The sequence below is a fragment of the Gopherus evgoodei genome, chromosome 3 (genome assembly GCF_007399415.2).
Source record: "Gopherus evgoodei ecotype Sinaloan lineage chromosome 3, rGopEvg1_v1.p, whole genome shotgun sequence".
NCBI classification, from domain to species: Eukaryota; Metazoa; Chordata; order Testudines; family Testudinidae; genus Gopherus; species Gopherus evgoodei.
In genome coordinates this window covers 45945921-45971002 of record NC_044324.1, presented here as the reverse complement: position 1 = coordinate 45971002, position 25082 = coordinate 45945921, and the positions used below count along the sequence as shown (strand labels likewise).

General features: G+C 42.5%; 1 long non-coding RNA gene across 1 annotated transcript; it reads right to left on the bottom strand.

The window, feature by feature from the left end:
• Positions 1 to 615: 615 nt before the first annotated feature.
• LOC115647469 lies at positions 616 to 24522 on the bottom strand. Its single transcript, XR_003999324.1, has 3 exons — positions 24430 to 24522; positions 9000 to 9003; positions 616 to 626 (listed from the first exon to the last, which is right to left on the bottom strand). It is a non-coding gene; the product is annotated as an uncharacterized LOC115647469 (long non-coding RNA).
• Between the last annotated feature and the right edge of the window lie 560 nt (positions 24523 to 25082).

The following is a 25082-nucleotide window of genomic DNA, read 5'->3' as shown; positions in this document are numbered from 1 at the left end:
TCAATGTCTTGCCATTTACTTTAATGGTCTACCATTGTCTTTCCCTGTGTTGTACAATGCTAGGTATTTGGAGTTAGTTTTGTGAAAAGGTGCCCCACCCTTCCTGCCTCCTTCCCCACACTGCTGTGAGGTGATGCTGTAGTTGAATTCTGGTTACACATACATTGTTCTACGCATAGATACATGCATCCATTCATAACCTGCATAAATAGCTCCTAATGGCTAATTTCAGAATTCATAAAATATCTTACTAGACAAATATTTATACCCAATAACATTGTATATAATAAGTTGAGTCAATTGCTTATTCTTTGGGGTTCAGATTGCCTGTTCTCCCCTTACAGTGTCTGCTCCCTGCTTGTAACATTTTCTTTCAGTTTCGGAACAAAAATGATTTCAAAAGATGGAAATGCTTTATGTAATTGATATTCCATTTTTCATCTGGCTCTTGATTTAGTACTGGTAGGTTTTTCCTCTTCTTCCAGACCACATTCATTGCTCCAAGGACTGTTTCTGCTATTAGCCTCCTCCCTGCTCTAAAGATGCTGGGCCCTTTCCCCACTAACCTTCTCCCTGATTCTATATACACTGTCCATGGAAACAAGCCAGCTCCTTTTTCCTAAGAACTCTTGTCAAGAGCAGTTCCCCAAAGGCACTTAACATAGGCCTTGTCTATAGCTAGAGAAACTATCACTATTTGTCCCATGTAAGTAGTCAAGTACTGTACTGCAGCATCCTTCTGAGTCACTGCTATTCAGTATCTCACAAGATACTCAGCTCATATATTTTTAAGGTGACAAGGGACTATTCTGATCATTTTCTCTAACCTCCCCCACTATACAGGCCAAAGATGTTCACCCAGTTATTCCTGTACTGAGCCCAGTACAGGGTCATATAATTTTGGGGACCTCTCTCTGTTACTACTGACATTTATGTATCTTTTATTTGTGCCCATACATTTCCATAATATTTTTGAAGACTAGCAGGCTTCCAAAATAGCACTTTCATGTAATTCTATAAAAAATACTTTGCATTTTCCAAGTATGTGGGATTTAGTGGCGTGAAGTCAACTAGTTACTGAACTGATAAAAACAAGACAGGTTTCTGCACCAACACAGCTATATAATCTGAATTATGCAATTCGCTCTACAAAACAAAATGGAAATCTCTGAGTAAAGAAAATCCTGCCCAAACCTTCCTTTGTAAACAAAGGCTGTTTTGTCTTTTACTGTCACAGGTTTGTAGTATTTCTATGTCATCTGTTATGGACAGCTGGATTTAAATATATGCTGGGCAAAAACGATAAATCACTCATGGATTAATTGGTTATTTCTCACTGCCTGGTGATTTTATATGCTTAAAGAGTCAAATCATGCTGACACATAGAAGATGATAATGTTCCTATAATCATCCATCAGGGAACACCTGACAGTCAATCACAGCACCCTGTACAGCCACAAGGAAAATTTGGGGTTAAAGGACTGCAATGCAGCAACTTCCAGCAGAAGAATACGGTGGGGGAAAGAGGGAGAGATGATATTGTTTTCTGTATTTGATAAATTATTGAATGATTCCAGGCAAGCTTCCCTTTGTGTATGTTATCACTGTAAGCTAAGAATGTCTCTGTAGTTCTAGTAATACTCTGACTGAGACCTCAGATTAGTTTATTTCATAGTGAAGGAAAGCTAGCTCTAAGTTCCTAAGAAAGACATACCTTTCTCTGAAAAAGAGATACAGTTCTTGATGAAAAAAATCAGATTTTTAATATTAGATGGTATGGAATCTCCTAGGAGATGTTTTTGCCAGAAATCTTAATTGGTTATTTTGGAAGGGAAAAAAATCAATTGTCTTATTTTCCATTAATATTTGTTGGTGGCAAGGGAGGTGGGATACATGACTGATTAATTTTGGTTGATGCACGAGGAGCAATTTTAGAATCTGGTCATACTAAACAAATCTCTTGGAAGGCTATTTCCATTACATGCATCTGAGGAAGTGGGTATTCACCCACGAAAGCTCATGCTCCAAAACGTCTGTTAGTCTATAAGGTGCCACAGGATTCTTTGCTCCATTTTTAAGCAGTTTTCTTTCTTTCAGAACTTGTGCTCCAAATGGACCATGGGGTTTTAAATAGCACCTTTCATGCCCAAGATATCTCAAGACATATTACAATGAGATACATAACGGTAGTTAGGTGGCCATGAAACAGATTGTCCTTCTTCCATAGAGAAGCTCTCAGAAAATGGTCTTGTGTGGAGAGAGCGGAATCACTGTTATCTTCAGACAGCTTTCCCCAGACAATTCCGTGTGGAGAGCAGGGGAAGGGTTTGCCACACACACTCCTAAACTGATGGTGTAAGGGCTCCTGCATGTAACTTCTTCCTGGGTGGATGGGGCAATCAACAAATTTTTTGTCTTACAGTGGTTCATTTACTCTTGATAGTCCTTCTTGATGGTCAGGGAAATCATTCTTCCTGCCTAGGTTTACAAGTTCAATGCAGGCATATTTACAATTATAAATAGGGCAGTCAAGAGATTAAAAAAATTAATCACGATTAAGTGCGCGATTAAAAAAATTAATTGTGCTGTTAGCAATAATAGAATACCATATTTAAATATTTTGGGATGTTATCTAAATTTTCAAATATGTTGATTTCAATTACAACATAAAATGCAAAGTGTACAGTGTTCATTTTATATTTATTTTTATTACAATTATTTGCATAGTGAAAAGCAAAAGAAATAGTATTTTTCAATTCACCTAAAACAAGTACTGTAGTGCAATCTTTTTATCATGAAAGTTACACTTATAAATGTAGAATTATGTACCAAAAAAAAGGCATTCAAAAATTAAACAATGTAAATCTTTAGAGCCTACAAGTCCACTCAGTCCTACTTCAGCCAATCACTCAGATTAATAAATTTGCTTACAATTTGCAGGAGATAATGCTGCCCGCTTCTTCTTTACAATGTCCCTTGAAAGTGAGAACTGGGGTTCGCATGGCACTGTTGTAGCCGGAGTCATGAAATATTTATGTGCCAGATGCGATAAAGATTCATATGTTCCTTCATGCTTCAACCACCATTCCAGAGGAAAAGCGTCCATGTTGGTGATGGGTTCTGCTTGATACCAATCCAAAGCAGAGTGGATCAACACATGTTTATTTTCATCATCTCAATCAGATGCCACCAGCAAAAGGTTGATTTTGTTTTTTGGTGGTTCAGGTTCTGTAGTTTCCACATCTGAGTGTTGCTCTTTTAAAACTTCTGAAAGCATTCTCCACATCTCGTCCCTCTCAGATTTTGGATGTCGCTTCAGATTCTTAAACTTTGGGTCGAGTGCTGTATCTAGCCTTAGAATTCTGACCATGATATCTGCTTTGTTTGGTCAAATCTGTAGTAAAAGTGTTCTTAAAATGAGCAACATATGCTGGGTCATCCTCCAAGACTGCTATGACATAAAATATATGGCAGAGTGCGGGTAAAACAGAACAGAAGACATACAATTCTCCTCCAGGGAGTTCAGTTATAAATTTAATTAACATGTTATTTTTGTAATGCGCATCATCAGCATGGAAGCATGTCCTCTGGAATGGCATACAAATGTTTGGCATATCTGGTATGTAAATATCTTGCAATGCTGGCTACAAAAGTGCCATGCAAATGACTGTTCTCATTTTCAGGTGACATGGTAAATAAGAAGCAGGCAGTAGTATCTCCCATAAATGTAAACAAACTTGTTTGTCTTAGCAATCGGCTGAACAAGCAGTAGGACTGAGTGGACTTGTAAGCTCTAAAGTTTTATATTGTTTTGCTTTGAAGCGCAACAAAAAAATCTACATTTGTAAATTACACTTTCATGACAAAGAGATTGCACTATAGTACTTGTATTAGGTGAATTGAAAAATACTATTTCTTTTGTCTATCATTTTTACAGTGCAAATATTTTTAATCAAAATAATAATATAAAGTGAGCACTGTACACTTTGTATTCCATGTTGTAATAGAAATCAATATAATTGAAAATGTAGAAAAACATGCAAAAATATTTAATAAATTTCAGTTGGTATTCTATTAATAGTGCAATTAATCGCAATTTTTAATTGCAGTTAATTTTTTTGAGTTAATAGCATGAGTTAAATGTGATAAATCAACAGCTCTAATTATAAAGCAAAGCTTATATACTTCCTCATAGCGTGGGATACATATATTACAAATAAGATTAATGCATGCCACAACTTACATGCATTTTATAAAGTCTAAACACACCTTTACAAGGCTAACACCTATCTTGAACAATATTAACATAAAGGTGAGCTGGTCTGGTTTCCAACTATGAATTTGTCAGTGCTCAGCTGACTGCTACAGCCTTGGCAAGAGCTGGTACCTGTTTTTCCAATGTCACATATACAAATGGAAAGACCAACATAACCTCCTTTTACACATATCGTTAGGGTGGATACATTAAAATAATGATATGTTATACTTTGCAAATTCCACTAGTGTCTTTGACCCTGCCAATCTTTGTGCAGTGAGCAGCAGAATGCATGGTTGTTGTGCTCCAGTTCAAGTGTGAACAAAAACTGTGTGGGCATCAGTAAGGGCTTGGCTACACTGGAGAGTTGCAGCGCTGGTGAGGGGGTTACCGCGCTGCAACTTAGGATGTGGCCACACTTGCAAAGCACGGCCAGCGCTGCAACTCCCTGGTTGCAGCGCTGGCTGTACACCCAGTCGAGCCTCGGGTGTAGGGGATCCAGTGCTGGTGATCCAGCCCTGGTCAGCAAGTGTGGACACCCACCAGCGCTTTTATTGACCTCCGTGGTATAAGGAGGTATCCCAGCATACCTTAGAAGCCTCTCTGGTAATCATGCACACTCCACTGCCCTGGGCTCAGCTGACCCCTCCTTTAAATGCCCTGGGAATTTTAAAAATCCCCTTTCTGTTTGCTCAGCCAGGTGTGGAGTGCAATCAATCATTCAATCAATCAGCGACCATGCCTCCACGCCCCAAACGAGCCCCAGCATGGAACAATTCAGAGCTGCAGGACCTCATCAGTGTTTGGGGTGAGGAGGCTGTGCAAGCACAGCTGCGCTCCAGAAGGAGAAATTATGATACCTATGGGCAGATATCGCAGTCCTTGCTGAGAAGGGGCCATGAACGGAATGCATTGCAGTGCAGGGTTAAAATAAAAGAGCTGAGGAGTGCTTACTGCAAAGCCCGTGAGGGAAATTGCCGCTCAGGAGCTGCCCCCACAACCTGCCGTTTTTACAAGGAGCTGGATGCCATACTTGGGTGTGACCCCACTGCCAATCCGAGGACCACGATGGAGAGTTCAGAGCAGGGAGAAGTGGGGGAGGGTGTAGAGGAAGCTGAGAGTCAGGCTACTGGCGTGGAGGGAGACACCCCGGAGTCCCAGGAGGCATGCAGCCAGGAGCTCTTCTCAAGCCAGGAGGAGGCTAGCCAGTCGCAGCAGCAGGAAGTTGCTGGTGAGGAAGAAACTGAGGAGCGTGCTCGGGGTAAGCAGATTTTTATGTTTTGGGAGAGGAGGGTTTGGGATATGGCTGCCTGCATGCATGCCTAAACGTGGAATAGCCCATTGATTTGCTCTATCACATCTCTGTAATCTGCCTCGGTAATCTCTTGAAAAGTTGCAGCCAGAGCCACCGTGGTCCTTGTCCCGGTCAGGCTAACTCGTCCGATCCATTGTGCAGCGAGGGGTGGGGGGACCATGGCTGCACACAGGCAAGCTGCATAGGGGCCAGGGTGGAATACACATTGCTGTAGAAGACCCTCCCGCTCTTCCCAGGTAACACGCAGCAGTGATATATCTGGCAGTAGGAAACCCTGTTGAGAATTTAAGGATACTTGAGTGCAGGGCGCCAGGTTCGCGGTCCCCCCCCCAGCCCCACGGTGCGCTCCGGTCTTCCCCCCCCCCTTCCCAGCAGGAATACAGTCCTGCGGTGCACTCCGGTCTTCCCCCCCCCCCTTCCCAGCACGTAGCTAGCCCCGCGGTGCGCTCCGGTCTCCCCTCCCCCTTCCCAGCAGGCATCCAGCCCCGCGGTGCGCTCTGGTGTTCCCTCACCCCCCTCCCAGCAGGGATTCAGCCCCGCGGTGCGCTCCGGTGTTCCCCCACCCCCCTCCCAGCAGGGATCCAGCCCCGCGGTGCGCTCCGGTCTTCCCCCACCCCCCTCCCAGCAGGCATCCAGCCCCGCGGTGCGCTCCGGTGTTCCCCCACCCCCCTCCCAGCAGGCATCCAGCCCCGCGGTGCACTCCGGTGTTCCCCCATCCTTCCCAGCAGGCAGCCAGCACAGCTGTGCGTTTTCCTCCCCCTCACCAGCAGGCCGGCATTCACGTGGACCCCCCCCCCCCGCCAGCAGCTCGCCACCTTCCTGTTCACTACTGTCCCCTGTGCAGGACACCAGCTACCTCCTGTACCCAGTGCTGATAAACCCCAGTGACCCATCGGTCAATTCCCCCTCCCAGGTGCAGTCGGGGCAGAAACACTCACCCCATTGCTCGCCATGCCTTCGCTTCCCTGGCCTCTCTGTGTTATGTGAAGTATGTGGGAAGGATGCTACAAAAAGTCTAAAAACTCCTTCACTGTGTGATAATAAACAATGTAGCCTCTGTGTATTACATGTTTCTATCTATGTTTTTTTCAGTGACCTTGAGTAATGCAGCCGGGTCACCGGTCTCACGTCGTTTGCAGAACTTGAGAAAAAAAACCCGAAAATCAAAAGAAGAATTGATCAAATCAGTTATGAATCACTACAACAGAGAAAGTAGGAAGACGCAGGAATGGAGAGAGAAAATGTATGAGTCCAGAGAGAAAATGAATGAGTGGAGGAAAACAGAAAGCAGAAAAAGGAATTGACTCTCAAAAAACCCACAAAGCAGATGATAAGCCTCCTGGCTCGCCAAACTGAGTCTTTCGAGTCTATGGTAGCCATGCAGGCAGATCTGTACCGTGGTAACCCACACCCCTCCCAAAGCTCTCTTTCTTGTTCCCCAGTGTTTGCACCAAACACCTTTCTCCAGCAGCCAGTTCCTTATTACACCCAGCTGCCCCCAACACCTGTACGATCACCTAACAGCCATGAAAACTATAATTCTTACCCTGTGCACTCCACCCCCATTACCCTGCAGCATAGTAATCCTGAAGTGCAGCAGACATTGAACAGTAATTAAAACAGGACATATTCAAACCTCTGAATGTACAGTCCACCACCCTAACCCACCTTGCCTTTTATGTACTGTACTTTGAATAAAGGATTTTATGGCTTTTACAATACGTTTTATTATTGCAGGAAGTGGTAAATACTGTACCCCAAGGTAGAACATAGCACAGCAATGGCACCAAACATTACTGTTGGCTCTCAGCATCAAATTGCTCCCTTAAAGCATCCCTAATCCTTGAAGCCCTTTCCTGGGCCTCCCTATTAGCCCTGCTCTCTGGCTGTGCAAATTCAACCTCTAGGCGTCGAACCTTGGAGGTCCATTCCTCACTGAATCTTTCACCCTTCCCTTCACAAATATTATGGAGGGTACAGCACGCGGATATAACAGCAGAGATGCTGCTTTCCCCCAAATCTAGCTTCCCATAAAGACACCTCCAGCGGGCTTTCAAACAGCCAAACGCACACTCCACAGTCATTCTGCACTGGCTCAGCCTGTAGTTGAACCATTCCTTGCTCCTGTCAAGCTTCCCTGTATACGGTTTCATGAGCCATAGCATTAAGGGGTAAGCGGGGTCTCCAAGGATCACAGTGGACATTTTGACGTCACCTACTGTGATCTTGCGGTCTGAGAAAAAAGTCCCGGCCCTCAGCCTCCTGAACAGGGAACTGTTACAAAAGATGCGTGCATCGTGCACCTTTCCAGGCCATCCTGAGTAAATGTCAGTGAAACGCCCACGGTGATCCACAAGCGCTTGCAGAACCACGGAGAAAATACCCCTTGCGATTAACGTACTCTGATGCCAGGTGGGGTGGTGACAGAATAGGAATATGCGTCCCATCTACTGCCCCTCCACAGTTAGGGAAACCCATTTGTGCAAAGCCATCCACAATGTCCTGCACGTTCCCCAGAGTCACAGTTCTTCTTAGCAGGGTGCAATTAATGGCTGTGCAAACTTGCATCAGCACCATTCCAACGGTGGACTTTCCCACTCCAAACTGGTTCGCCACCGATCGGTAGCTATCTGGAGTTGCCAGCTTCCAAATTGCAATAGCCACCCGCTTCTCCACTGGCAGGGCAGCTCTCAATCTTGTGTCCCTGCGCCGCAGGGTAGGGGCGGGCTCAGCACACAGTGCCATGAAAGTGGCTTTTCTCATCCGAAAGTTCTGCAGCCACTGCTCGTCATCCCATGCTTGCAGGACGATGTGATCCCACCACTCAGTGCTGGTTTCCTGAGCCCAATGGCGCCGTTCCACAGTGCTGAGCACGTCTGTTACTGCCACAAGCAATTGAGTGTCTTCAATGTCAGGCGTTTCAATATCATCGTCTGACTCCTCACTGTCACTTTGCAGCTGAAGGAATAGCTCCACTGCCATGATTGATGTGCTGGCAACATTCATCAGCAAGGTCCTCAGCAGCTCAGGCTCCATTTGTAACAGAAATCTCATAAATCGCGCTGCAGACTCACAATGCCACCAAACTGCTCGGAATGTGTTGCAAAGCACCACGGGGCGTTGGAACAGGAAGCGGAAAGACCTGCACACTTCCTTCCCCTTCCCACAAGCCACAGCGTCAAAATGGGACGAGGTGCTCTGTGGGATAGCTGCCCACAATGCACCACTCCCAACAGCGCTGCAAGTGCTGCAAATGTGGCCACACTGCAGCACTGGTAGCTGTCAGTGTGGCCACACTGCAGTGCTGGCCCTACACAGCTGTACGAACACAGCTGTAACTACCAGCGCTGCAAAACTGTAAGTGTAGACGAGTCCCAAGATTAAGAAGTGGAAGACTGAAGAGGCAGCATGATCAAGGGCATAGGGAACAGGACTAGGACATAGAACTAGGCTGGTAGAAAAAAAAACCCATTGAAAATGAAATCATTTTCATCAAAATATCTCCAGACTTTTTTGTGTGTTTCCTTTCAAAACCAAAAAAGCTGAGCAGCCTCAGAAATGTTTTGGTTTTCAGCAACTGAAAACTAAAAAATGTTGGCCAATTAGGCAAACATTTTGGCTGCTTTTTTGTGGAGAACAGACATACCCCTACAGAAATGTTTGTTTTGATCTTTTTAAAAAAGGAGAAGCTATTTTTCCCCTCACAATTTCAAACAAAAAAAATGTCAACTAGTCTTACTCAGGAGAGCTGGGTTCCAGACTTGCCTCTCCCACTAATGGCCTGTGTGACCTCTCCGAACTTTATTCTCCCCTCTTACCATTTCCCCTTCTCTTATCTGTCTCTCACTGTGCTTGTACAGCATCTAACACAATGGGACCCTGATCTCACTTGCGGCTTCTAGGTGCTACCATCACATAACTAAATAAATATAATAACAATAATCCCCATGCATACCTATTGCCTTACTCATGGTCTGCAGGTTGAAAAAGGGGATGGGAGCGAGGGTTTCTGTGGCTTATGGGCATGTCTGAGGAGACATGCACAAGGCCCTTGACTACTGGTTCCCCTCTTCAGCTTATCCCTGCTTCTAGGAAGTAATTTGGAGACCACACAAAAGCATTCTCATTAATGCTAACCAGATTCCCCTGGACTCCCTGTCTTTTTCAGTAATTTATCTGGTGCTTAGACACACAAACCTACATAACTTTGCTAGTAAAGATCAAGGCTAATAATTCTGCATTCCTTTCTCTAGCAAATCTTCATTTGGCATTTTGCCTTGTAAGTAATGAACATTCAGGTCAATGACCCCTCTTTAGAGCTTATTACTTTACATACCTCATCTCGGGCATCTTTGTAATTCAATGCCCCAACTCTTTGGCTCCATTAATTTGTTTTAAAACCACATCTAGACACAATACTGCCCTAACAAGTTTCTAGAGCCACTGCCTTCTACTTGATCTCAGATTGCTAGCCTGTGAAAAAGCTTTCTGTAACTAAATATAACTTGGATTCATTTTTTTTTAATGAAACTGAGATGGGCCTAGGGAAAGCTCTGGATTTGTTTATTTCAATTCTTGCCATCTCTTAATTCATTGGTCATCTTGTATCCTAGAGTATAACCAGAAGCACTATTAAAATCCCTTTAAAATGTGGTTACAAATATTCGATCAAGTTAAATATGGAAAAATCAAGAGCATTTGTCTGTGACTTTGGCAGACATTGTTGCTAGTTCACTTTAGGCCCTTATGCCAACATTTTCAAACATGACTAGTGCTTTTGCTATGGCTGGCCAGAAAACAATTCCACTTGGCCAAAAAAGTTTGAGGTTTCAACCTGCATTGAGATGAAAGCAAGATCTTTCTAAATTCTTCACACACAAAAAAGAGGGAGACGCCCCAACACCAGAACAGACATTATCCCAGTGTTCAGGACACTCCCTCAGATTGTGAGAGACACAGGTTTAAGTCTGTAAAAGCAGCAAAGAGTCCTGTGGCACATTGTAGACTAATAGACGTTTTGGAGCATGAGCTTTCGTGGGTGAATACCCACTTTGTCTGCTTTTACAGAGCCAGACTAACACAACATTTAAGTCTGTATTCGGCCAGCTTTGAAGCACCCAGCTTAGGGTCCAAACCACTGGACTACTGGCTATTTAGGAGTTTATCTCTCACTCCAAAAGTCCGTCCTGGACCTGAGAAATCTTCCCAATGAAAGTTTAATAGAAACCAAAATATTTCTGCAAAAAAATTCCATTTAGTTGAATCCACATTTTCCAAAAAAAAAGTGTATTGTTGAAAAATTCCCAACCAACTCTAGATTTTGTGCACCTCCATATTTGCATACCCACTTGAAACACCTTAAAGTGATCTGTTTTTCAGAGGATGGGTCCTCAACACTTTCTGAAAATCAGGCCAATTTAATGTGTCTTAAATTGTGCACCCAAAACCTGGGGCACCCAAAATTATATTATTTTTGAAAATGATGGCCTTAGTGTTTGTATACGTCATCAAGTCTCACCAATTAAAATAAGATGTTAACTTATATCTTTTCATATTTGCTATGATTTTAAAAAGGCTTCCTTACCAGACATACCGAGAGTTGAGAGCTACAGAGAATTCCCTGCTTAATGAGTCTGTGGGCTCAGAAACACTGAGGCCTACTCAAGGTGATCTCTGTTGTAGATTGATTCTGGAAAACCTAGCAGCTTGCTATAAGTTTACCTAACTGTAATTGAATCAATTGTTTGGCATGGCATTTCACTTTGGATTGAAACTGTTTTATAACAGCTTGTAGAGATAACCTCCCTGCCTGCATTATCAGGGCAACCTAACCTCTTGGATAAACCATTTTATGAGTGCTACATCACAGAAGAAATGGTGCTGATAGACTGAAGTGCACAGAACAATAGCACTTAGTAGAAATCCATTCTTGGAACAGTGGAAGACTATATTTTATATAGCTATGTTGAAAATTTAAAAATATTACTGAAATATTTTGTCATGAGGTTGAGAATGCGTTTGAATAAAGAGGCTGGAGTATTCAAGAGTTTCCAGTGACATAGTGGTGAAGGCCGCAGAATGCATGCAAAAAGTGAGCATTACTGGTTTGGGGGAGTTGTTCAGTGGATGAAAATATAACGATTAGTTACTGCAGTGATGGGCACTGTAGGAATATCTAAAGCATATTAGATCAATAAACAACAGTTAGCTCTAGGGTAGGCATTCTACTTAATGCCTGTCCTGGAACATGTCTACAATGTGTGATTTCTATTTTATATGAATGAATCCCTGATCTGTGAAGCCTGGCTCTGAGAAATAGAATAAAATATCATTTGTATATTGAAGAAACTTTGATCTATAGAAGTGTTTCTCAAACTGGGGTCTGGGGACCCCTGGGGGCCCCGAGAGTACTCCAGGGGGTCCACTGACCCTGCTGATCAACTCCTCCCACTCCCTCTATCTCCTGGAGGCTACTGAAGCCAAATTAGAAGATTTTAGGTGCTAAAACTCCAGCAGTGCAGTAAGGCTAAGGCAGGCTCCACACCATTCCCAGAAGCAGACGGCACGTCCCTGCAGCCCCTAGGAGGGCAGGGGGGTCTCCAGGTGCTGCCCCCCCAACACAAACAGGGGGGCAGCATGCAGAGACCGCCTGGCCCCTGCCTGAGAAATGGACCAGTTGCTTTTGGGAGCCACCTGACGTAAAAGCCACCCAGCAGCTGCCCACACCCCTCACCCCTCCTGCACCCCAACCTCCTGCCCCAGCCCAGAGCCTTCACACCATACCCAAACTCCTTCCCAGAGCCTGCACCCCTCACCCTCTCCTGCACCAAACTCCCTCCGAGAGCCCACATCCCACACCCTCTCCTGCACCCCAACCCCCTGCCCCAGCCTGATGAAAGTGAGTGAGGGTGGGGGACAGCGAGCAACAGAGGGAGGGGGGATGGAGTGAACGGGGTGATGGGAAGAGATGGGGCAGGAGTGGGGCCTTGAAGAAAGGGGTGGAGTGAGAGCAGGGCCTGGGGCTGAGCAGGGGGCTTTGGGGGGTCTCTGAAAAATTTTAAATCAAAATGGAGGGGTCCTCAGGTTGCTAAAATTTGAGAACCCCTGATCTATAGCAAGGAAAGCTCTAGAGCAGACATTGGGCAATGAGGTTACATGCTACACAAATGTAATGTACCCAAAATTTGTACACATTGTATATACCAGATATTGCCCATGTACAAGGCATTAGGCAATACGAAAAAAAACATGAGTTGACTTCAAATGAATGATACGATTGACTGTGACTGCACAAGTTAATAAGAGTACTTGCAGTATACGTTTTCATTTCCTAATCATGAGCTTATCCAGACTCCAGATTTTGCCTGGTTTTGATTAGTAGAGTAGTAAGCATGTGTCTAATACTATCTTATCTCATCCAAAGTAGATAAGAATATAAGAAAAGACAGCCACTTCCCATAATTAACTGTGGCTTCTACCAGTGAGAATGACTATGATCAAGAATAAGTCTCTTCATTTGCAAAACAAACAAACCTGATTTTTTCCCCAGCTAAATTAAATACTAGATTTCACTCAGGCCAATAAAGTACAATAACCTGTACTTCAAAATCTACAGGATTTCAAAAGATTTTTTTTTACATAATTATATATTATATATATTTACACAACACATCCTGTATTGCAACTCTGATTTTTTTCAGTTCAACCATTTAATTCCTCTTTATGTTATACTCCAAACTGTAATGAGCGCTGTAGGAATATCTAAAGCACATTAGCTCAATACACACCAGTTAGCTCTTCCACTAGCTATTCAGACAGAGACTGTCCCTTATCTTTGTAATACTCTGTACATTTTGGAACAGCACAACAAGCCAATTAAAGGGCTAGTCTACATGGCAACGCTAAAGCGCTGCCGCAGCATTTTAATGTGGCTCGTGGTCGCGGCCCAGCACTGGGAGAGCACTTAAAAAAACACCTCAATGAGAGGCATAGTTACCAATGCTGGGAGCACGGCTCCCAGTGCTGGGGCACTATTTACACTGGTACTTTACAGTGCTGAAACTTACTGCCCTCGGCGGGGGGACGGGTCATAGCACTGAGCAAGAAAGTTGCTGTAAATTGCCACTCTAGACAATTTCACATAGTGTAAGGAAGAGTGGATGGTCTGAGGAAGAGGGGAAAATCAGAGGGCAAAGTGCTTGGTATTACCACTGATGAACCAGGAATTACTTAAAAACAACAAGCAGTCCAGTGGCACCTTAACAGATTTATTTGGGTATAAGCTTTCATGGGTAAAAAAACCCACTTCTTCAGATGCATTAATGGATACAATTCAGACATCAGGAATGGTAACATACAAAAGCCAGTAGGAAAACACTTCAGTCTCCCTGGCCATTCTATAATAGATTTAAAAGTAGTCATACTTCAACAAAAAAACTTCAAAAGCAGACTTTAAAGAGAAACTGCAGAGCTACAACTCATTTGCAAATTTAACACCATTATTTTGAGCTTGAATAGGAACTGGGAGTGGCTGGCTCACTACAAAAGCAATTTTCCCTCTCTTAGTAGAAGTGGACCGCCGCCGAATTGCCACCAAAGAGCTGGACGTGCCGCCCCTTTCCATTGGTCACCCCAAGCACCTGCTTGCTGTGCTGGTGCCTGGAGCCAGTCCTGGTCAGGACCAAAGCTTCATTGTACTAGGTTGTACAAACACATAGGGTATGTCTACACTGCAGTTGGAGTGGTAATTTCCAGTTTGTGTCGACATACACAAGCTAGTTCTGATGATTCAGTGTGCTAAAACTAGCAGTGTGACCACTGCACGAGCTAATCACCTGAGTGCAACCGTATCCAAGACCCAAGGTAAGTACTTGGGTGGCTAACCTACACTGACATTTTTAGCATGCTGGGTCAATGAAAGCTACTGCATGTATGCCTACACAAGCTGAACATTAGAGTGCCAGCTGCAGTGTACCCATACCCATACTGAAAGATAGTTCCTACCCCTAAGAGCTACAATCTAAACATGCTTGAATGGTAGCAGGATACAGTTTACAAGCAAAGGGATTAGGCTGATGATAGGTGCACATCCTACTAGCTCTTTTTTATGATAAATTATAGGATTGGGCGAAAAGAAATCTGATGAGGTTCAACAAGGACAAGTGAAGAGTCCTTCATGTAGGATGGAAGAATCCCATGCACTGCTACAGACTAGGGACCAAATGGCAAGGCAGCAGGTCTGCAGAGAAGAGCCTGGGGTTACAGTGGATGAGAAATTGGATATGATTCAACTGTGTGCCCTTGTTGCCAAGAAGGCTAATGGCATTTTGGACTGTATAAGTAGGGGCATTGCCAGCAGATCGAGGGACGTGATCATTCCCCTCTATTCAAAATTGGTGAGGCCTCATCTAGAGTACTGTGTCCAGTTTTGGGCCCCACGCTACAAGAAGGATGTGGAGAAATTGGAAAGAGTCCAGCGGAGGGCAACAGAAATGATTAGGGGGCTGGAGCACATGACTTATGAGGATTGGCTGAGGGAACTGGGATTGTTTAGTCTGCAGAAGAGAAGAATGAGGGGGGATTTGATAGCTGCTTTCAACTACCTGAAAGAGGGTTCTAAAAAGGATGGATCTAGACTGTTCTCAGTGGTACCTGATGACAGAACAAGGAGTAATGGTCTCAAGTTGCAGTGAGGGAGGTTTTGGTTGGATATTAGGAAAAATGTTTTCACTAGAAGGGTGGTGAAGCACTGGAACGGGTTACCTAGGGAGGCGGTGGACTCTCCTTCCTTAGCAGTTTTTAAGGTCAGGCTTGACAAAGCCCTGGCTGGGATGATTTAGTTGGGGATTGGTCCTGCTTTGAGCAGGGGGTTGGATTAGATGACCTCCTGAGGTTCCTTCCAACCCTGATATTCTATGATTCTATGTCATCAAGACAAGTAGCATACACGGAGGAGTTATGCTCCCTGACTGTAAATAGCAGGGTGGTCTGACGTGGCCAGAAGTACTCAGCCATGCTGGGAAGGGAGTGGCATGACCAGAGACCTACAGCCTTACAGAATCAGAGGCTGGAAACACACTCTCTCTCCTCTCCTGCATCCTTCAGGTCATTCTGCCAGCTCAGCACTTGGCAAAGCAAACATGCCTGGCCACAGCCCTTATTATAGGTCAGCTCCATATCCCATTTCTACCACAACTTGGGCAGTAAAAGCTAGAGCAGAACCTATAATATTCACAGCTAGAACTCACTGAAAATTTTCCAACACAGCTTTTTATAGCTATAGATATAGGTGGGGAAATGCCTGTTCTACCAAAACATTTCACTTTGTCCAAAAATTTTGAAATGAGACCATTTTTTAAAAAAAAAAATGTTTCCTTTAGGTAGAAAAAATAAAACACTCTTTTTTCCCCTCTCCATCTTCTTTTAATCACAGATAAAAAATAAAATTGAGAAAAAGGTGTTTTATTTTTCCCACAAAAATATTTTTAATTAAAAAGAGAAAAAAATCACAGAAAATTTTGAATGAAAGAAAAAACTGTGTTTCTCTCAATTGGCTTTTACAAAACATTCTTACCATTTTGGTCCAGCTCTGCTTACAGCCAGTTATATCAATATATAAATAGTAGGACTGTGAGTTAATCACAGTTAGCTCAAGCAATTAACTCAAAAGTAATTAACTTGATTAAAAAAATTAATCATGATTAACCACTATTGTTTTAATTGCATTGTTAAATACTAATAGAATGACAAAAATTTATTATAAATATTGTGGATGTTTTTCTACATTTTCAAATACATTGATTTCAATTACAACACAGAATACACAGTGTACAGCGCTCATTTTATTACAAATATTTGCCCTGTAAAAAGATAAACAAAAGAAATAGTTTTTTTTCAATTCACCTCATATAAGTACTATAGTGCAATCTCTTTATTGTGAAAGTGCAATTAACAAATACAGATTTTTTTTACATAGCACTAAAAAACAAAACAATGTAAAACGTTAGAGCCTATATGTCCACTCAGTTCTACTTCTTGTTCGGTCAATCACTAAGACAAACAACTTTGTTTACATTTATGGGAGATACTGCCGCTCACTTCTTATTTACATCAGCTGAAAGTGAGAACAGTCGTTTGCATGGCACTGTTGTAGCCAGCATTACAGGGTATTTACATGCTAGATATGCTAAACGTTTGTATGCCCCTTCATGCTTCAACCTGCAGAGTGCCCTTAGGAGTGATCTACACTACATGATTAGGTAGACGTAAGCTGCCTTGTGTTGACTAGCTGTTGAAGTGTCTTCACTTAAATTTGGTTCCTGCTGATGTAAGTGCCTCTCTATGCAAATTTAGCAACACCACCTCCCCAAGTGGTGTGAAGTCACAGTCAATGTAATTCAGTTCAAGCACAATCAGTGTGTAGACATTGCGTTGTTTCTTTCTACTATTACTGGCTTTCAGGAGCCATCCCACAATACCCCCACTAACAATATAATCAATACAAGCGCTTCTGGTGAGGCAGTGCACCGCTGAATCACAGAGCCAAGAGCACACATACAAGTGATTTAATAACTGTGGTGGCTGTGTGCCAGCTTAAGTTAGGTTGACATAATTTTGTAATGTAGACATGGCCCTAGAATCTCTCTGAGCTGCCTTACACCAACTGAGTTAGACTCACTTGATCTTACCAACATGTAACTCACATCCACTCTTAGCCATTACCTCTGAATGTGGCTCCTTGAAGTCCAAATTACACTGGCTTAGACTACCTTACAATCATTTACACATCAATCAGTGGGTATAAATTGGTCTAAGGAAGTATAACTAAGTGTACTAGAATCTGAAAGACACAGTGTGTAAGGTAATGTCTTCTACTGGATTTTTGTTCCTGAAAGAGACAAGCTCTCAAGCTTACACAGAGCTCTTCTTCAACTCTGGGAAAGGTATTCAAAGTGTTACAGCCAAATCCAAGGTAGGACAGATTGATAAGTGTAAGTAGTTAACACATGTTGCAAGAGAACAGTCAAGGTGAATTGGGCTGTTAACAGCTTTGCAGTTGTAGAACAAAGTAGGGCTAGTGGTTAAAGATTGCTATATTGAGCCATAAATTCAGTGTCTTTATTGAATCTATAAATTGTAGTGTCTAGCAAAGTTATTAATTTAAACTCCCATGCTCACCTTTTGAATGTGTTGTTCAGGTTTCTTTTGAGGTTGAGGAGAGACATGAACATATTTTATGAAAGGTGTTAAACACCCTTATCACCCATAGGTTTTGTGTTTTATCATTTTTCTATGTGAATTCATTGGGGAGTGTAGTGATTGTGACACTGGCAGAGCAGGTGCCAGATCATGCCAGATATCCGTGTCTCAACTGAACACTGACAAATACATAGCTGGAGTTGCTCTGGCTCACTTGTGTGTTAGCATTGTTGAACTAGGTGTTAGAATGATAAGAATGTGTGTAATGTTTAGATGCATGCATTGCTGTTGTAGTTATGTTGGCTCCAGAATATTAGAGAGACAAGGTGGGTGACTGGACAGAAGTTGGTTTGATAAAAGATATTACCTCACCCACCTTGTCTCTTTAGTGTTTAGACTTTATTGAATGCTTGTGAGTTGCTTCATGCATTAATCTCATTTATAACATCTGTATCCCATATTGTAAAGTAATAGTTGAATGACTGTATTGTGAGCTTCTATGTAAATCACTGAAGAAAAGAGATGCTTTAATTAGTGTGAAATGCTGATCAGCAACAGACGGTTTTAAATCCTTCCCAACAGGAAAGGCCCATCGACACCAGATGGACTATCGTCAGATGTTAAAGAAGACAAAATACTTTGTTGTTCTACCATCCCCCACCATGAAGATTAGTCATACACGTTGATTCCTCCCACCAGCTGACTATGCAGCATGAGAGCACATGGCAGGAGAGGGATAACAACCCAAACAAAAGAACTAGGTATCTCTATGCTGCTTGTGCTCTGGGGGCAAAGCTTTTCTAAGCATCAGCAAGAGACCCCAGGGTTACCTGGGTTAGTCCTAAGGGACACAAAGTGCCAGCTTATTCTATTATCTTTTGAAACTTACGATTGTAACTTATTTTTGTATACATGTTTACCTGCTTTAACCTTATAAATAACTTTCATTTACTTTTCCAACTTAATATTTATATAATTTCCCATATGACTGGTTACAAGTATTGCCTTTGGAGTGAGATTTAAGATACAATAGACCTGAAGTAAGCAGCTGGTCCTTTGGGACCAGGAGTAACCTGAATATTGCTGTGATCTTGGTATAAGGAACTATCTATCACAAAGGTCTGCTCACATGGGCGGTGAGACAGCTCGGAGTACCCAAGGGGACTATCTGTGACTCCATGTTAAGAGTATTATAGCATCTGAGAAATTTCCACATGACAATTGGTTTGTGAAATCTAAGTATAGAACTCACAGCCAATTTGGGGTTTGCGCCCTGCTTCCTAACAATCTTATCTATAGAGATTAATATATGGTATTAATGCTCTTCTTCAGACTTTGAGGGGTATTTTTTATCCCCCAAATTTAAAGTCACTCTTTCACACTCTAACCAGAAGGACATTTTACACATAAGGTACAGAAACTCTGATATGTGTTTAAGTCCTTGGGCCTCTGCTCTCACAACCTAATATCACTTTGTGATATCTTTATGACTGCACATCCTGTCGTGAACTATATATTTTTACTCCTTTCATGTTATCTTGATGACAAGAAATCTACTACAGATTCATAGATTCTAGGACTGGAAGGGACCTTGAGAGGTCACCAAGTCCAGTCCCCTGCCCTATACATGAGGCATGAAAATGTCCAGTGCTATCATCTGAACATGAATGTCCCTGACTCATAAAACAGGCCATGAACCAAACCAAACCTCCGCAGCACCTCACAACAACATCACAACTGTCCAAAAGAATCACAAGTCAATCATAACCATTTTGGCCTCTCTAGCTCAGACAGCTAAGGACAGGTATCAGTGTTATATATGAAATCCAACAACAGCTAGCACTCTTGCATTGCTTCAGACTCAGTTGTCAACCTGACTGATTTTCAGTGGGCTCAAATATAATCCAAGATAGAAGTGATTTGCACAGAAAGCTGAGAGGTCAATTCAGTAGCACTTTGTATTAGTTGGTTAATGTATAAAGACAACAAGGAGTCTAGCGGCACCTTAAAGATGAACAGATTTATTTGGGCATAAACTTTCATGGGTAAAAAGCCCACTTCTTCAGATGCATGGAGTGAAAATTCAGATACAGGCATTATACTAATACATGAAGAGAAGGGAGTTACCTCATAAGTGGAGAACCAGTGTTGACAGGGCCAATTCAATCAGGGTGGATGTAGTCCAATCGCAATAACTGATGAGGTGGTGCCAATTCCAGGAGAGGCAAAGTTGCTTTTGTAATGAGCCAGCCACTCCTATTCCCTATTCAAGCCCAAAATAATGGTGTTAAATTTGCAAATAAATTTTAGTTCTGCAGTTTCTCTTTGAAGTCTGTTTCTGAAGTTTTTTTGCTCAAGTATAGCTACTGTTATAGATGTCCAGGAAGACTGAAGTGTTCTCCTACTGGCTTTTATATGTTACCATTCCTGATGTCCGATTTGTGTCCATTTATTCTTTTATATAGAGACTGTCCGGTTTGGCCAATGTACATGGTGAAGGGGCATTGCTGGCACATGATGGCATATATCACATTAGTAGATGTGCTGTGCTGTAGGAGCAGCTGTGATCTGTATGCTCTGTATGGCTATTCTATGTATAACCTGTATGCTCAAAAGGTCTGTTATACCCCACCTCCCTTTTTTCTCCTTTCTCTCTTTGAATACCTGTGAAGTGGCTTTCACCCTCCCCTTCCCTCCTGGAATGCTTGTGGGATGAATAGGCTGGTTGAACAGTTGGAAGATCGGAAGAGCTCCCAGGTAGACAAGGTGCCTGGGACTCTTAATTAGGCAGCACTCACACACCCAATGCGTGGACACTATCCGAGGTGGAGTGTGACCAACTAGACATGGCCAAGTCATCTTTAGATGCAGAACATGAAGAGCAGGTCCTTAAAAGGGTAAGGGGCCATGTGCTCAGGAGGGCACTCACAAGTTTGTACCTTCCATGAAGGCCCTTTGCCTGGACCGCCTGGCCAGTGGTTCACCGCATTGCATTCCATTATGCCTCCGGAAGACTTACCCTCATCACACTATCCATTGCTGCGCTGTGGGACACTTACCTTGAAGGATCCTGAAATCTCCAGTACTGTGCCTGTCCTGGGAGCATGAGTATGCGAGTGTGAGTGTGATACCCCACCCCCCCTTCTTTTGAGCTTAACCATCAGTATAAAAACCATGCTGCTTTCTGCCAAACTCTGGCGGGTCGTTAGTATTCCCTAAGCTTACTAGCTGACCGAATGTTAATGTACAGAGCTTCTACATCCATGGTGGCCAGGATGGTGTTTTCAGGACGATCACCAATGCATTGCAGTTTCCTCAGAAAGTCAGTGGTGTCTCGAAGATAGCTAAGAGTGCTGATAGCATAGAGTCTGAGGAGAGAGTCCAAATAGCCAGATAATCCTGCTGTAAGAGTGCCGATGCCTGAGATGAGGGGGCATCCAAGGTTTCCAGGTTTATGGATCTTGGGTAGCAGATACAATACTCCTGGTTGGGGCTCTAGGGGTGTCTGTGTATAGATTTGTACCCACGCTGTAGAAGGGAGTTTCTTGAGCAGACGAAGTAGTTTCTTTTGGTACTCCTCAATGGGATCGGAGATAGTGGCCTGTAGAATGTGGTGTTGGAGAGTTGCCTGGCAGCCTCCTGTTCATAATCCAACCTGTTCATTATGACTACAGCACCTCCTTTGTTAGCCCCTTTGATTATAATGTCAGAGTTGTTTCTGAGGCTGTGGATGGCGTTGCGTTCTGTACAGATGAGTTTATGGGGCAAGTGATGCTGTTTGTTCACAATTTCAGCCTGTGCATGTCTGCAGAAGTACTCTATGTAGAAGTCCAGTCTGTCATTTGGACTGTCAGGAGGAGTCCACATTGAATTCTTCTTCTTGTAGTGTTGGTAGGAGGGTTCCTGTGGGTCAGTGTACTGTTCAGCACTGTACTGAAAATATTCCTTGAGTCAGAGATGATGAAAGTAGGCTTCCAGATCACTGCAGAAATGTGTCATATTCATTGGGATAGTGGGGCAGAAAGTTCCCGAGATAGGACAGACTCTTCCACCATGTTAAGTGTGTGGTTGGATATTAATCACACATTAACAATATTGTTAGGTGAGTTAAGGGTTCCACTGTTGTAGCCCCCTGTGGCATGTAAGAGTTTAGATAGTTTACTGTCCTTTTTCCTCTGTTGAGAAAAATTATAATAATCAATTATTGGGCATGTACTACATCCACTCTGATTGAATTGGCCCTGTCAACACTGGTTCTCCACTTGTGAGGTGACTCCCTTCTCTTCAGTGTCAGTATAATAATGCCTGCATCTATAACTTTCACTCCACGCATTTGAAGAAGTGTATTTTTTACCCACAAAAGCTTATGCCCAAATAAATCTATTAGTCTTTAAAGTGCCACAAGACTCCTTGTTGTTTTTGTGGATATAGACTAACACAGTTACCCCCTGATACTTGATTAATGTATATGTATTCACTATAGTTACAACTAACTCAAGGAAATTTTATTGAAATGCATTTAAAATCCTCCCCATCCCCACCATAAACTATGTGAAATGAGATCATCACCCTCAAATGAGGAGACTATCTCTTGCAGAGTTTATTCAAACCAACTCACAATCCCCCAGGGTTTAGGTGAACTATCGATTTACAAAAGACTAAGATTCCAAATAACCAAAATCCCTATTTCTCCCTATGCTATGCTCCTTTAACTTCTGGGTCAGTCATATTCCACTTCATTACTACACAATAAAAGTAATGATGTGGTAATCCTTTGCAGACAGTTAATGTTGTCCAGGAATTAAGTCGCTCTTAACCACAGCATTTTGGTTTGTTTTGTTTGAGATTATTAGGTTAATGGTTCAGAATAACTACAAGGGAACTGTAAACCAAAGATATCTCTTATTTTTCAAGTGAACTCCAACATTAGCCCACAGGAAAGCACTGAACTGCTGTTATCACAAATACTTCTCTGGCGCATAATCTGCCACGGTACATTTTGAAAAATAGAAACCTTCTCATTTGACTCAGTGAAAATTTCTGTACAGATAAAAATGAATATTATCACAGTGAAAACAAGACTAGAAAAGTAAAACAAGGGAAGAAAAATAACTGCCATCCTGCCTTAACATGAGAGGATAGACTCCTGAGATCCTTTCCAGCCATGTATTCCTATGACTCCAGCTCTATTAAAGAAGCTATCGGGAGAGAGGTCTCCTACCTTCCAAAGAATTGTTACATGGCATAGTCAAAAATTCCTCTTCAAGAATAGGGCTACTTTACGTCTAAAAATAAAGGAGATAAAATTTATGCTATTGAGCAGAGTGCACTACAGCTAACTAAGGACTGTCACACCATCACTCGTGCTGTTTCTTCCAGCTCTCCCCACCTTCAGGTTCAGCCTCAGTAAGCAGCAGTAAAAAAACATGCCAGTCCCTTTGATGAACCAACGTCTATGAACTCTGGGATACTTCATCCTGCTTCGACGAAAAAAGTGTAGAGCTAGCTCTGAGTTCAATGTGATGGCCTAGGCTAGGTGAGGATGAGTGAGCAAGTGTGTGTGTAAGCAAAGGGAGGGGTTATGCTGAAAAGACTGCGGAGATGGTTACTCTTGAGGTGGAGGTAAAGTGATAAAAAAAATCCTTAAGGAAATCTGTACTCCCAAAACAATAAAAAGGATATGGGAACCAGTGGAAAGTCTAGAACATCTATGTTCATGGTCTCTAATCTTGTGTGGCAGGACTAGATACAAGAAAAATCCTTCCACAGCACCTAAGGATAACTAGACTTAATCTTATGCTCATTGAGATTAATAGTGAAACTCCTATTGACTTCAGTGGGACAGGATCAAACACATAATGAAGACTCTTTGCTTGCAGAAGTGCTATCTAACATCAGTAAGGAGAAATTCTATGCAGGAAGAGCAGAAGTTATCGTTATCTGATGTCAGGGACAGAAAGAAATTGGATGCTTGCTTAAGAACATGATGAAGTCCTTTATGACAGAATCTTGTTTATTGTTTCTCTATGATGGTTACAGTATTCTTGTTGCATGGAAAAGCTGTGAGGCCCTACCAGAGCTTGGGGACTTTGTGTGTGAGTGTGAGAGAGAGGGAGAGAGAGAGAGAGCACCAGCCTTGTAATCCACAATGCAGGAGATATGACACAAGAAGGAAAAAGAAAAATCTATCATCTTTTGGGTAGAACAAGCAGAAAATCTGCATTCTACGTGCTCCTAACACTTACAAGGAGAAATGCTGAATATTCACTCAGAAAATGCAGCCAACTAGCACATTTTAAAATTCTGTGCTCCATAACCTGGAGTTGAAGTGTTTTCTTATTATCTTTCCACCTTGTCTTCTCTAGCACTATGTGTACCCTAAAAAATTATGGATCCAGTCCTGCAACTGATCCCCATGTAAGTAAGTAACCTTTCCTCACATGAGTAATCCCATCAAAATCAATAGGAAAATATTCTGCAGGATCAAACTCCAAATTCCTGATTCTTTGTTTTATTTTAGTCCTGTTAATTATTTTTACAATTTTTTAAAAATAGGTAAATGTAATAAATGTTTCACAAATATTATTAAAGGGTGGAGAGAAGAACGTGAGAGAGACCAGGGCTCATACTTTTAAACTCAGACAGCATCTGATGGTTCCACGGGAATGTGGTGTTTACATGTGCTTGTAATTATTAGAACTGGGAGCATTGGCTGTTGGGAGTCTGAAAGGACAGGAAACAGGAAGGAGGTGGGAGGAGTTGAGGAGGCGGAGTGAGAGTTACACAGTGTGCAGTAGCAGCTTGGTAAAGAGGTTTCCACTGTAAAAATAAAGTCCCGTTGATGCTTGTTAGTACCTTGCCTGATTGATACAACAGGGAGTCTGCAAAACATTTTTGGCAACAGACATTGCAGCAAACCCCTACTCTTAGAAAAAAGAGCCATGGGATTTTTAATGTCCATGGAGAGCAGATGGAACCACCATTTAAATGCCTCACTAGCCAATCCAAACAAATGAAAACACAATTTTCAAATGGTCTATCATTATTCATTACCTGTAATCAAAAGCTTCTAGCTAGCTTCCGATATCTATGCACTGTGCTTGTCATCCTGGTACTTGAGAGCTTTACAACTTTAAAAACTTTTTAGATTTTGAATTGTGAAGTTAAAAGAAATCTGAACAGTCACAAAAAAAGCAGCTTTGCAATGGAAGAACCAAAACAAGGCTATATTCAGTAAAATGTTAAGCCTAAATTCAGGTAAGCATCCCTTTTACTTTTCACCCAGTAGGTTCATCTCCCACAGAGAGACTACTG